Source organism: Diadema antillarum, unplaced genomic scaffold, assembly GCF_040938485.1.
Source record: "Diadema antillarum isolate AM-2024a unplaced genomic scaffold, OU_Dant_1.0 seq00000288_RagTag, whole genome shotgun sequence".
Lineage (NCBI taxonomy): Eukaryota > Metazoa > Echinodermata > Echinoidea > Diadematoida > Diadematidae > Diadema > Diadema antillarum.
Window position 1 is genome coordinate 102,383 of NW_027271315.1, and position 14,776 is coordinate 117,158.

Below are 14,776 nucleotides of genomic sequence, written 5' to 3' on the forward strand. Positions count from 1 at the left end.
AAACTGGATATCTTTTAGACGATGTAACTTTACCCCCAAACTGTTTTTGAGATTGAACAAACACCCAATTTCCATGACCACATAGCTCCGTTCGCTACAAGAAACATCGGATTTGAGCGACGTTACCAAATGTGTACGAGCTGATTTGCCGTACGGCTATGAGACCCGCTCTGGCAAAACCCGAAACTTCTCGGCAAATGTGATTTCGCGCTACAGCCCGAAAAAGGTCAAAAAATGACCTACCTCAGGGACCAAATTGACATTTTGGTATCACGTTGTAGGGGAAATTTTTCAGTTTCTGATTGATATCAACAACATTTCGAAATGCAACCTACAAAATGTGGAATTTTGAAGAGAAAAGTGGGATGTCAATCTCAAAAGTTGGCCAAAATCTTACGTCTAAAGACCAAATCGCCTTCGCTTACGGTGAAAATGACTGTTCTTTTGGCGGTCGTGTCTTAGATATTTTGCGTTGAACCCTGACACATTTGGTACCTACAGAAAGCGCTACCGCTGCTTATTCCAAATATGGTCATGGCATGATGTCATACTACTCACTTTCATTCATGAATTAGTCAGAAACATGCGTAAGTTTATGCAAATCGTCTCCCAGACGCGTAAACAGCCTTGTTGCTTACCAAGACAAGTGATCGAAATACGTGTTCACGATTGGTCGAGTGCGCCGAGGACCCCCTTGTTTACAAGCGACCTACGTGTTATACTATGGGGATCGCTGAACCAGCGGTGCATGCTTGCATGCAACACGTGTATCGTGACTGCTGCTCAGCACGGAAATGTTGCAGTTTCCCGCTTTGATAGACTGTTTTTTTTTTAGCAAGTTGAGGTAGAAATTAGAAATTAAACCAACACACAAGAGAAAAAGAAGGTCATGTATATATATGTATATATATATATATATATATATATATATACATAAGAGAGAGAGAGAGAGAGAGAGAGAGAGAGAGAGAGAGAGAGAGAGGAGGAGGAGAGAGGAATGTGAAATTTGTCCCTGGCCCATAATCCTGTTCCCTGGAGCACGTATATGCAGATGAAACGAGGAAAAAAAATATCTATGAGCTACAAACAAAAACTACCAACATCATACCGGTAAACATTTTAATCAGAGCAATGTCAGACACTGCCAAATATACAAAATATGAACAGCAGCTATACAACTGTTTCAAAATATGAGTTACAAACAAAACCAACATAAGCACCTACCAATAAACATTTCATCAAAACACTATATCAATAATCAATAATATCCCTCTCCCTTAAAGCGCTATAATAAGCACTGTATGATATCAGACACTGCCAAATATTTTAAAAAAAGTGAACCGCAGCTATAATAAACCTGTTTCAAAATGTGAGTTACAAACAAAACTACCAACATACCGGTGAACATTTCAATCAGGACAATAATGTCGGGCACTGCCAAATATACAAAAATGAACAGTAGCTGTAATGAAACTATCCACAGCCAGATCTCATAGCAATAAACTTTACACTTCAAGCCCTACTACAAAACTCCCAAATAACAGAATACTTTATAACACAACTGACCCAAAACTGCATACATCAAAAATCAATGTGATCATTTAAAGATCATTCCTATAATTATTTCCATTGACAAACAATATCTTCAATCAACACAACCTCATCCACTAATAAAAAACATAAAGCCATTCAGTGACCTCACATAAATACTACATTGATATCAATTTCACACTCAAATATTCCCAAAACCATCAAAATATTATCGTCTAACCGATGCATTGAACATATGTATTGAGTTTGGGATAAAAGATTGCCTAAAACGTGCTCGACGAGTTTGAAGTGGACACAACCTTATTCCAGAACGGTTGAACACAAAACAGCCATTGAGTGGATGTGAGGTGTCTGTCATTATTTTCTTTAGTTTGGATAGTACACGTTTGGCATACAACGATTGCGTAGATTGGAGCTCTGTGCCTATCACCCTCTGCGCCACTTTCCGTGTTCGATCAATTTTGCCCCTTTGTTCATTCGTCAGATTGCCAAAAATAAGTTCTTTGACTTAGTTATCATCCTTCATGAGTATGTAAGATTACCTCAGCTATACGCAATTCCCCCACAATGATCGATTTGTTGTGTCAATAATAACAGCAAATTGTGGCTGTACGAAGGAACAGCTGATCACGGCAATCGTGAATCCTGAGCTGACGATAGGTTTTTGTGCTTTTAAAACTGTGTTTTTTTCGTAAATTTATGGGTGTAAAAAATGATTCCAATGAACACAAACAAACAAACAATTTCTCGACGTGAATATATAGTTTTTGGTGGACGATTTATTCTAGATTGACAAGAAATTACGTACGAATTTCCTGAAAAGTGCACACAGTTTTCCTATAGATACGTAAATCCCACTGGGTTGCATACACACTTAGTGACGTCGCAGATTTGGCACTTTTCGTAGCCGCATCGAACTTTTTTCCAGTGCTCAAATTTGGTAAAAAATAAAGATTCCTATATTCAAAGTAGAGACAACTTTATTGCATGATTTATGTCAGAAATTAATCAAAATAACATGAAATGATGGAAAAACAGTCAATTTATATGATATTATTTCGTATAAATTTCTTCTTTTAAATCAATTGTCAATCTCTGTACAAATGGATAATTTGTAATATCGTAAAATTGCACAATGTGGATCAGCAGTTGCAATCGAATAATACATTATATTTTGTAGAGAGGGCGACAATATTATTGATAAAACATCAGCCACAGAACAGGAATATAATTCTTTCTGCTATTTCATTTTTAGCATGGAGGAAACCATCTAAAGCGCATAGGAAAGTGTAAAAGCCTAAACATGATTTGCGTGTTCATTACGCACCATTATAGGGAACCACTGTTCAAAAACCCTGGAATCTCTCTCCATGGTTAATCTTCGCCATGTATATCTTTGCATACCGCCATCTAGTGATCGCTCTACATCAGACGGCTGTTAACGTTTTCATTTTTCCTTGTTCCAGCTTTCATAGATTCGTAGGTATACAGTGGGAATCTGTTCATTTTATGTAGCCTTAACTACATGAAGATTTTGGTTTCACTTTGGTAGAAGACAACAAATATCGAAGCTTTTCCCAAAGTGATAAGAGTTTCTGCAACAACAACAACGACAACAACAACGATAATAATGATGATGATGATGACGATGATGATGATGATCATAATAATAATAATGATAATAATAATAATGATGATGATAATAATAATAATAGTAACAGTAATAATAATGATAACAATAATAAGCCCATAGAGTCTATCTCAAATCATTGTCCATTACATAATGCTGTTTTATCATGTTATACCAGGGAATACAACAGGAGAAAGGCAGTACGTTTGGCGCCCGACTAATGTTTTGCTTGACCAAGTCAATCGAATGAATGTGCATTGCGCGGGAAAGCTTCATGACGCCATCTACGACGATTTACACACCTGTCTCGCAGTCAAAGAGATTACTAGTTCGCCGTCAACATGCAATCTAAATCCAAATGTGTTGTATAATCAGCTCAAAAGAATCAGGGTTCATTCAGTAAATAGCCTGCTGTAATTCTAACACAGTGGCAGTGGATGTTACAAAGACAAACTAATCAACTTTTACGTGATATTAAATGATTGTGTGCCAGGACCATTAGCTCAGTATGAACACAGAGGTGCTTTCTTTATGCCTTTCTCTCTTTCACATTTGCACGTATATTTTCCACATACTGTTTTTGACATACAATACGGCACCCACCTGAACGCCTACGAGTTTCCAACGTAAACAGGTAATGAGCGATAAACGGAGTGTGGTTTCAAACAAGCGGGGGCAAACCCTTGTTTATAGGAAAGATTAACATCGATGTGAACATGGTGAAAGCTGGGTTGGATTACACAATCACGTACAGCACGTAATCTTGACGTATCATCATTATTTTGGTCCCTAAATATGATTTTGGGGTCACATCCTGCACGTAAAACATGCTGCCAGATATTCGTTGCGCAATAGGCTTCATCGTAAGGTACCTTACTCAAACAGCTGATACGACAGAAATTTTTGTACAATTTTGATAATATGTTGTGGTCTTTTTCTCGTAGATTTTTGCTAATTCACTGTGCTGCAACTGTTCTGAAGGAAGTATGTACACTCCTTTGATTTCAGAATATTTGACTCTGCAGCTCGCTCACTCAAAAACCAGAAAATATCTTGCCAGTTCTAGCGTATCGTCATTGGCTTTCTTCGCCCTGATAAGATAAATCACATTGTACAAACACTCATGGGGGTGATCGAATATTTCTGTTTAAGGTCCAAAATTTTGGAACGATCTCCCGAGACCCTTCTTGAAAAAATCTTACTTATTTCCCCTTTGAATCATCCATGCATTACTTGTATTTATAAGCAGGGGTTTTATTTCGCCTCTTTTCCTGTGTATCATCATCATGTGTAGTTGTGTTCCGAATCTCACACCTGGAAATTGAGTGGATCAGTCCGAGCTACATCACTTTTTTTTTTGTACCAAAGATATTTGTTGGTGTTGTGATGCAGGGACATTATATTTGATGCTGAAATTGTTCGCTCAGTGGGCTGTATGACTCACGTCAAGATCGTGACGTGCACCTAATTTTTTCCGTGTATTTTGTATCTTATTCTTAACACGTGAGTCTATATATGGATGATAATATTCTACTGGAGTGAGACCTAGATCGTTTATATCAAAGCGTCATTCACGATCGTCGAATGGTGGACCTATGCAATCTATAAGTATAGCCGCTAGTATTATTACTATTGTTTGCTTGGGGAATTCCATTTTTGTGTTGTTATGCAGCACTACGACCTTCTTCCGGGTCCGATACCTTTGGGTACAGTTCTGATGTCATAACCAATGAAACTGATCCTAAGGATGTGTGTGTAATTATGATTAATAGATGCAACAAGGAAGACTACACCGAATCTTGATTTCCTGTCTTTGTACGTGACTTTATACACTGAGAACAATATAAAAAAGTCTGCAAGGTACAAGACGTTGAAGTAACATAAGAGGATGAGAGAAAAAAAATGCTAAGGTATACGCTATTCATTAAATTTTAGGAGTCTAAATCAGTTCTTTAAGAACCTCCTAAATCGTTCCTCAAGAAAGAAAGAAATAGAGAAAAAATAAAAAATGGAGGAAAATGGAACATTAGATACTCTTCCCAGTGCAAATGAAGACGAGTCATCATTTTTCAGTGTTTATTATTGCCATTTTATCTTCATCACCATGCATGCATGCTTGAATTAACTTCTGTGTATTTCCTATGTTAGATGGATGTTCAGGAAGAACTTCGATGCGTATGGGGTTCGGACTGACCAGACAATAGGAATGAAAGGTCTTGTCCTATTCCCTGTCTGGGGGCCTCGAACCAAGTAAGGACTTGACGATTGTGGTCTGATCCACTAAGCTACAACGGTTCCTCATATTTGTTTATTACTTACTAAATATGACACAACAATACGCCCCCCTTTTTTTTAGATAGCACCTAGTAGACAAACTGCTTCGTCTTGTCTTCGCGCCCCGACGAGAAAATATAATTCCACCGTTATTAACATTTTGTCGAGGGAGACAAATCTGGCATCGCCTCTGTGCCAGTGTAAATATGAAGAGTCTAATGAGTTGATGTCACCTGCTTTTCCTGGTTCCGCGAAGATCGCGAGCGTCATCGTGGTCGATGAGGCGAATCGAGGAGCAACGATGTTGACTCTATATCTTGTTCGTGGGAGGAAGTCATGATTGCGTATCGACGCTGACGAAAGGTCAAGAATTTATTTCATGTGGCTTTTTTTCCTCCTGCGCCTTTCGCGTGCAGTAAGGGGGTAGTGAAATCAACGATGGTGTGAGAACGGTGTCCAAATGCTGGCACGACTCGGGAGGGAAGATGCAAATGGAAGGGAAGGGGAGAACGGAAGAGAACGGGATGGACACGGCGGGCGGAAGGAGCGTCTTTCCGATCGACGCTACGCGTGTGAGCAGACTGAACTCCTTGTTAATATTTGATGACGCGACGCTGCTCATGAACCATAGACAAGACTATGACATTCTCAGGTGTATATATATATATATATATATATATATATATATATATATATATTTATTTATTTATTTATATATATATGTATATATATACATATATATATAATTAAACAAAGCAACAGCTTCAGCATGAAGAACAATAACTTAAGAGATGAAACGGAGGACGTTGGATGAGATATAATAGGCCAGGGTTGGTGTGTCCTCGGGACAGACGGAACTTAGAGATAGAACGCATCTCAAACTAGCACCTGTTGTGTTTGCTATCTTCGTGTCCCGTGTTTCCCCCTGCATATCAACTCGATCTCTTTCTGGTAACCATGCTTTTGAGAACCGAAATGATTCTAAAACTATCCCGATATAAAGGTGCAATTCGACAGCTTGTTCAAGAAGTGGTTAATGATCAGAGTGAGATCAGACGAACCAGAAGTCGACTTTTCATCAATGATATGGAATGTTAAAGTTTAGCATGTTTCACCAAAATGACAATGGAGAAGAAGATCATTTGTTTCATCATCTCGTCTCAGAATCTCTTAGTAGTTTGCATACAAAGATATTTCACAAAACACAGCAACCTTTAACCTCTTCTCCCTTAAAAACAAACACCAAAAAACATATAAAAAAATCAAAAACATCGGAATTACAGGACTATGATGCAATCGATAGACCGATAAGTATATTCCCTTTAGTGAATATTTCAGTTCGATGGGAGAACTGAACACGGGAAAGTTCTTTAACTCTCTTATCCTAGGTCCGATTTGCTCTTCTGGTTTATTCCGTAGTTGTTAAAGGTAACTAGAACAATGCGTGAAATTGCTATATTCAGTCCAGTGCATGCAAGTGTCCCTTGTCGTCATCGTTGACCGATTCTGTGATCCGATTCCTTGATTTGTTCCCCACTCCCCCTCTTCAACTGCACGTTTCCAAACTCTTTGTCTGTCACATGTCGCTTTTATCTGCTTTTGTTTTTTTCGCTTCTGCCTTTCCTCACCATGCAGAACGCAAGTTCCAACTAGAATTCGAAGCTCATCTAGATACATCACAGTAGGTACAACGGCACACCACTCAAACGGGTTCTAATGATGGCACGTCAGGAGCATCAACTTACCTTTTTTAATACTATTACGTCCAGTGCTTTCTTCAATGTATAAATAATATTTTCATAGAGAATTCCATAACATATATTCAGTCATTCAAATTTATGAAATTCTTCGTCGAGATGCTTTTATTGCAACGGAATGACAAATTGCCCTACGTCGACGTAAATAAGCAATGAATTGATCAGTGTTTAAGTAGTAGCCATGGCAAAAGAAATCATGGGTGTACATAGGCCTACTCGAGCAGGATTCGAACCTACGACATACGTACTGCAGTACCCGCTGTATGCTACAAGGATTAGAACCAGCACTTGCTGTCGGGTGGAAGCTCGGTGGTCTAGTGGAGATGACGCCTGTCCAGAGAGCAGGAAGTCGTAGGTTCTAATCCTGCTTAAGTGCATACGCCCATGATTTCTTTTCTCATGGTTACTACTAAAACACTGATCAAGTCAGTGCTTATATTTACGTCGATGTAGGGCAATTCGTCAATCAGTTGCAATATAGTACTTCTGTTTGATTCTATTTACAAGGCATCCTTTTTAGCATCTAACCAGCATAGATAAGGCTAAAGAGTGTAATCATAATGTTTATTATCTGGAGTACATTTCCTAGTACCATTTGCTTGTCTAAATAAAGTTACTTTATGTAATGTAATCGTATTCGCCATTAGATATCCTTTCAAGCAATATCCATGCCCCCTATGTGACCGAGTAAATATTGTTAGGTAATGTAGTGTAATTCTATTTACATTTACCTGGGATATGCACTACTCTTCCAGCGTAATGCTTAACCTAGTTTACACAGGTTGAATAGAATACCCTAGTTTATAAAATTACTTCATATTACTAACCCTATTGAAGTTGGAGAAAAGTGCAGAAAGAATACCCTAGGTAAAAGATATCACTTTATAATATACTTAACCTCATTTGCACAGGGGAAACTGTGCTAAAAAACAAAATCAAACCCTAGGTAAATAGAATACTTACGTTATATCACTTAGCCTTATTACGCTGGTAGAACAGTGCTACCCTAAGAATACCCTGCCAACAGGAAGGAAACAAGATTACGTTACATTTGAATGTATCTACATGAGTATTTCAGCATGAAGAATTTTTTTATGTATTTTCCCTTCTTTTAGTCAATGAGGAACAAGAGATAAATGGTGCTAGACAATAAGGATTGGAATTTAATGGAAATTTTCTTAGTAAAGACAGTTGTTGTGTGACTATGATTGTTATAGAATTTTGAGAATTAGGTGCTTTAAAAATGTCGGATTTTTGCTGTTATAACATTGACGTAGGAATAAACCTAGAAATTGCTTTCAAATTTTGTCTAAAGAGAAATCACAAATCATTCGAAGTATATCCAAATCAGGAAGACTGTGTTATAATGATTTCAAAGTTAATCTATCGTGAAGAGCTATTATCACGGATCTTGAACTTTTCAGGTTATGAATGCTTTTATTGCTAAGCATTTCATATTTCATTTTGCGAAAACCTTCTGCAAGTTATAAACAGCGATGGATGACGGCAAGACAAGCAATTGAATTTTGTCAATCAGAGTGATGTTAACACAGAATTTTGATGATTTAAAAAAAGAAGGTTTTGAGGTATTAGGATAATATTAATGATCGTCATAAGCCGTATGATAACAACCATAACGAAAAAAATAGAAATGGTAATATTATCAGATTTATATTAGATATTTAGATTAGATTTAGATATATTAGATTTTTCCTGATTTTGTTTCAACATGATTGTCAACAAATGTATAATACAAATGACAAACTAACTAAGAGATAAACAAGCAAATAATACAATGTACCTAAATAATGTATTCGATACAAAACCTCGTTTGATAAGATAAATACAATTTTGATTAAAAATTTTAAATACAGAGGGTGAGATTATCATCAAATATTGTCATCCACATCGTTACTATAATCATCATTGTCACCATATCATCTTTTTTTTTCAGTGTCGACTGCTTCTATTAAAGGTACTGCTTGCCATTGGGAGGAGTGATTAAAAAAGATAGTTCAAGTTATGACATTTTATGCATAGGCCTATGTGTAGGTCAGTTGTATCACAAAACACTCTACCACATAAAAATTTCACACTAAAGCCTAAAATATAAGAAGATATTACTATTTTTCTCACTAAACCACTTCTGTAGACGGTTTATTCCACAAAATTTTATTTTAACTGTTTTTAACATTTTGTATACTCAACAATATTTAACGTTATATTCAGTTTGACAATTTTACATTGGTTGTTTCTGCCCCTAACTCACATTTTAGAACTTTTTAACTACTACAGTTGTTGTTGTTTTTTCATCTGCAAATGGTAATCTTGGTAAATAAAGTCTTTAAAGGTAGGCATAATACCGATTTGCTAACTACAATAATGTTGTGATAGTTACAATGGTATCTTTTCCTTTGCACACGCGCGTGTCAGCGTGTATTCGTTTGTCATTTGCCGTCCGTTTGCGTACACAGTTTGTCACGCACATTTACGCAATCTTGATTTGAATATCCACGGACCAGATTGAAACTACGTTTGTGAATTCCGGCCACTTTGTTCGACGAGCGTCCTTAAAATGTGTGAACAAGGTAACGTACTTACGACTTGGCTGACGCGCAGACAGGTGTTCTTCTTTGAATGGAATAAAACACGACCCTCGCCTTATTGTCAATACGTTCCTATTAAACTAAAATGCGGATGTGATGTGTGCTCTGGTCTTATTGAAGCAATTTATGATTTACCGAAAGGACTAGAGGTGGGGGTGAAATCCACAACGCTCACAGAAGGTGAGATATTGACCAAAAAAAAAAAAAAAGAATATGAGAGAGATAGAAAAAGAAAAGAAAAAGAAGCTAAGCGGTCTTTCCGTGTTGACTCTATTCACTCTCACACGGAGCCGCGCTCATCTTGTACAATGAAATATTTATATTTGCGAGGTTGACCAACAGAAATAATATACAGCCTTGTTCACAGGGACAGGAGATTCGTCGTTATTAATGCTTTTAAGGAAATACTTCATCTGAGTAGAGGACGTGCTTAAAACACCGGGGTCACTATAGGAAGTCTGTTCAGTACCCTAGTGACATCTTATTGTCCGGGTAAGCATGTAAGTATAACAAATGAAACAGATTGTCTATTCCGGATGTCAATCTGCTTGGTGATCGCTGAAGGTGAGAGCAATATACTTGCTCTGCGAGCTCCCAACATGACGTATACTGAAATAGATAATGGCAACTTCAGGAATGGTTTCTTTGTTTTCTTTAGGAGTGCTATATTTGAGATATACACGATATATAGACAACGAGGAAAAAAGAATGTCCATTTATTACGAACCGCACACAATATGACATTGTAAACTGTGGACTCAAACTCAAGACTTTGGCAATGATCAGGGATCTTATGGCGGGGTAGCGGGACTTCAGCCATTTTTCAAAAAGCTGTCTTTATGTTATTATCATCATATCATATCAATATCTAATCATCATTCTAGTTATCTAGTCGGTACTTTCTGACAAAAATAAAGACAATACAAACACATTGACGAGGAGTAACAACATCTGAAATGTTGGATCTGCCTTTTCAAATTTTAGAGTGCAGATATAAAGAAGAAATAACAAGACGATCTCAAATTATGTTTTAAATCTAAAAGCACAAATAGCAAATTGCCTCACATCCTCGACCAGTGAATGATATTCAAATAAGATTTGTAGGTACACCACATCATTAAATAGTGTCCGTATGTATATTCAGGAACCAAAGAATCCTATTTTGGATATCAGATTACATGCACTCACTTAAGAAGGTAAGTTGTACTCGTGTATCTGAAAGGAACACACTCAATACAGGAACAATAAAAAGATAAGGCCACTCCTTCTGCCTAAACTAATATTACACCGTAGCTTTTCCTTCTATTGCAGACATTATACTACAAGTAGTATTAGGCGGTCCACGTCTGTTCCTAATTATGCCGATACTCCTATATTGCCTATTCATACGTCCGTTTCTTCCGCATATATCTGGACATGTTTGATAACTTTATTGTTTTGTTCAGTAAATATTGTTGATTTCTTGTATTTTGTTGTGATTGTTGAAGCTCTAATAGAAAAGGCGCAATATGATTGCTCTTTTTCAACCTAGTAACTACTAGGGAAGCTCACCAGGGAAAGCCTGACATCTATTATCCTTGTATTTTGTTTGCTTTGTTTGCTTATCTGTTATCACCTGTATTGTCTTGCAAATGCCGAATAAATAATAATATTATTGATAAGGATAATAATAATAATAATGATAGTAATAATACTGATTATCATTTATCATTTTGTTAACCTGTTGGTCCATCATATATATATATATAATATAATATGGTGCGTGCGTGTGTGTATGTGGGTGTGTGTTAATGAACGCCATGAAATGTACTGGTCGTATCTTTTGTTAAACGAAATTGATTCCTTTCTCACGGCGGTAATCTACCTCCTCAGTCAAAGCAAATTATGGGTGAGTTGAGCGAATAATCGAAAAGAGTGTTGAGTTGAAATAGTCAATATTATATTAAGATTAACTTTGGAGGAGCTGGGGAATGCAATACAAAGACAGTATCTTTTTCTGTTATAGATTATCCACGTGAAACCTGCTGGCAGCCTCGCTCAAAACGGCGTGCACACCAAACACCTATTTCCAGTGTAGAATAACTTCATCCATGCAATCTATCTAACCTTCTCAAGACATCAAAATGTCATTGTGCGCATATATTCTTTGTTTATACCAATGGCCATTTAAGGGAAGGTATATCATACCTGTACATAGGGGAGTTCTTCCTGATGCTGCTAGCGGTCTCGGAGCCCTATACTCTGTAGATGCATATTTATGTTGATATTTAAGCCACCATTAGCAATACCGCAGGATGTCGATTTATCGCAGAAAGGTGAGCAATTATAATCAAAGACCGTAAAGAAAGAGAGGGTAAGCGAACTGAAAACTGGTGTTTTTCCAATTAGGATACTCGCCAAGTGCACTTTTCCCATCAAAAATCATTATCATATTGAACCGTAGTAAAAATTGGGTCACACGTCTCAAGAAAGCACGCGAAACAACCTCGCTTTAATGAGGGAAAGTAGCCATGAAGACAAGCTTACATGCGATTAAAAAAAAATGTATCAGAGGTGTGGTCGAGTTCTATCATCCAGTGCGTCAAGTAGTGCAAAAGTCATCCAAGTTAGAGGAACTTAGCCGTAATGGCGCATGCATTCTCGCACAGATCAACTCCCAATTAGCGCTAATGAACGGCGAGGTTTTGACGATGACAAAATCCGTATGGTCATCAAAGCATAATATGAGCGGTGCTACTTCGGCCATTCCATTAGACCCACTATTACTTCTTGTCTACTTAGAGAGAAGCGGGCTAACTTCTTGGCACTGTTTGTTCAAACTACTTTTTACTTTGTTACTTTATTTATTTTCGAATATATAAAAAAGCAAAACATCAACTCTCGTTGTCTGATCTTTGCTTCCCGTCGAAAGTGTATCTAAATCTGTATATCTAGCTATCTATCCATCTAACTATCTACTATCTATCTATTTACTATGTGTGTAGGTGTGTGCGTGTGTTTGTGTGTGGGTGCTTATGATATATATATATATATATATATATATATATATATATACACTTGGTGATTCTATCCTACTATGGAGAGTGCTCGATGTCCTCAAAGGAAGACAGAAGTAAGGAAACAAGTTCACCCGGTTGACTGCAGGTTCATCCGTATTTATTACTCTGAGTTTCATGCAGGTTGCATGAAACTCATCGTTGCAATAAATAAGGATGAACCTGCAGTCAACCGCGTGAACATGTTTCATTACTTGTATATGTATATATATATATATATATATATATATATATATATATATATATATGTATATGTATATATATATATATATATTGTAGTTGTTCCGCGTATTGGCAGTACTAGAAATAGCAATAATAAAGTCACAACAGAGGAATGCAGGGAATGCATTGATAGCCAATCTTGATTTAATGAATAATCCGAATTTTCGAGGAACCTTCCTCTTCTTCAGGGATAACAGTGCGAATATTCACAATGATTATTAAGATTCTTAATAATCATTGTGAATATTCGCACTGTCATCCCTGCAGAAGAGGAAGGTTCCTCGAAAATTCGGATTATTCATTAAATCAAGATTGGCTATCAATGCATTCCCTGCATTCCTCTGTTGTGACTTTATTATTGCTATATATATATATATATATATATATATATATATATATATATAGGCCCAACAATGTTATTTGTAAGTCTTTGTGTGTTTGGAATAATACGTGAGGCTAGCTGTGCATGTATTTACGAAGAATATTATTGATAGAGATGAATGAACAAAAACAGTACACGTCATTAATCTCCTCAATAATAAACAATTTGAAAACTTGACTCCTTTTTATCGCATGTAATCTTACTCTCTGATTTTGAGTTTAATCTCTTGTGATGGTACACACTAAAAAATGAAGGTTCAAATTTGCACCCTATTTGTCTATATAGCAGCACCCTGGGGTGCACAATTGCACCTTTTATTATTTATATTCGTACCTACGAAGATGCAGACATATCCATCAGAGTGAAGTTTGATCTTACGAGTAAAACCTTGGTACTCGTGGTCCAAATTTTCAATTCACAATGTATTAATGTTTATGGTGCATGTTTGCACCCATGATTAGCACAAAACTGAGGGTGCAAATTCGCACCCCTGCAGGTTCAAAATTCAGCGTATTGCACCTCTAAGTGTGCAAATTGCTTATTGGGGTGCAAAGTTGCACCCTATAGGGTGGTTGTATAGCGACAATTTGCGGGTTCAAATTTGAACCCGTCTTTCTTAGTGTGTAGGCTAGTAGGTTATGAAAAATGGCTGCCATCAGCAGTGATTCAGAATAATAATAATGTCACTCACTCGATAATCCTTGTACAAAGAAAACGCTGTTTCCCTTGTAACAGCTGCATAATATTATGCAGAAATAATAAATAATAATTTATCTGTTTGTTTTCTTCTTTTTCGTCCCCTAGCTTTATTTCATTTATCATTCTCTTACTTATCATCTTTTTTAATCTTTCTTTCAAGAGGTATCTCAATGGGAACTCGCTCAAGTCCACGATAAAGCATCTCCATGCACAAAAGCTCCAGGACGTTTTTCTAGTGACTGACGGCATACTGAAGCAAACAAATCAATGCCTTATTCTACTTTCAGCTGTTCAGGGGAATTCGATCACCTCAAATACATACATGGATTCATTAAATGCAGAAAGAGAAAGAGAATTCGACAAAATATCAATTTTTATGCAAAGTACGAATTCCTTCGACTTGTTAGTATAGTTGTAGGATACTGTCATCATCCCCACCTTCTAAAAGAGGTACGTTTAGTCCTATTATTCATTATGCTAGAAAAATGAGAATATATTGAAATGTGTTTATAATTGTTTTATCGTTGCTTTATACTGTGACATCATAAACGGTTCTTATCCAGTGATAACTGCACACGGATTTAGCCCAAATTTGACAA